Below are 1,408 nucleotides of genomic sequence, written 5' to 3' on the forward strand. Positions count from 1 at the left end.
CTTCCTTTCTTCTGACAATAGCAAAGCTTCCCAAGATCCGGAATGACAGCCCCTGTGTTAGTACTTAGTGGCTCTGCTGACAGGTGTTTCTCTCTATACCCAGACAACAGGTGTTTGCCTGGTGCCGCCTGCCAAAAGCCAGAGTAGAAAACAAAGCCCAGTTGTGAAAATGATTACTGTAATTAAGAGCAATGGTAATGCAAATGATGAAAACACATACATACTTGCACTCACACTATTCCAAATCCTGTCCCTTCGATAGAAGAAATGACAGATCCAGTGTTAAGACGTACTTTTTTTCTTTCTTTTATGTTTTATCCTTTTAAAAAAATTATAGTTGACATACATGCAATGTACTTTTAAATGCTAATGTTCTCATTTCTTTTGGGGAGAAATTGAAATGATTATTGAGCTATCTTTTGAAAATATTCCTCATAAGGATTCTCATTTAGGAATTCTACGTTATTGTGCATTTGGGGGTTAAAAGGCAGTGTATGCTGAAAGGAGACTGCTTTTGAGGAGCTTATGATTTATTTGAGATCATACATACCGTAAGAAAAGTGAAATAGCTGAGCAGTAATCAATTTGCAGTACTTTTGGTGATGACCTTCATCACAGTTCCATTGTGTGCCCACTCCTCTGGCTCCCAGCAGGAAATTGCCTCCTTTACAACCAAGAAAAGTCTTGATAATAATAAGCTGTATGCCCCTCAATTCCTCCCTTAAGGATCACACAGGAGCTCCAAAGATAGAGCAGAGAGTAGAGTGGTTTGCATAGGTAAATTCTTCTTTTTTTAACAAAAAAAATCTGTGAACATGAATTAGTCACTCATATTTTTAAGGACCTAAGGATCCTCTCACTGCTCTGATCTGAGCCAGCTACTGGCATGGAAAGCTAAGGGTGGGTAAAGGAAGTCAAATACATAGTGAAGGAAAGAAATTTAACTTTAGGTGGTGAACACACAATGTAATATGCATATGAGGCATTACTGAAAAAAAAAAAAAGACGAGAAAAGTTGAAGGTGGTAGGGGCCAAGGGAGAGGACACAGATAGATCAGAAGTCATGGTCTTTGTCAACATGATCCTCGTGTTATCTATATAGAATCAGAATATTCAAAATAAATTATAATGCGTTGAGTTCTTCAGTTCCATCTTAAATCTCTTATATATGTTACATGAGAGCAGGGGGCGGGGGTTAGTTCAATTTTAGCTGTTATATACTGTGATTATTGAATGCTTTTATACTGTGATCACCAAAAGAATGGTTCGGGATTTTTGAGCTAGCAATTTTGCAGTGTAAAAAAATAGTGGAAAACAAAAAGAGCTGTTCACGAATAACTATCCTAGTGACCATAGGAATGGGATGCTGTTTTTCTTTTTCTTTTTTTTTATTGTTGTTATTGTTGTT

This window comes from Pteropus vampyrus, unplaced genomic scaffold, assembly GCF_000151845.1.
Source record: "Pteropus vampyrus isolate Shadow unplaced genomic scaffold, Pvam_2.0 Scaffold56, whole genome shotgun sequence".
NCBI lineage: Eukaryota > Metazoa > Chordata > Mammalia > Chiroptera > Pteropodidae > Pteropus > Pteropus vampyrus.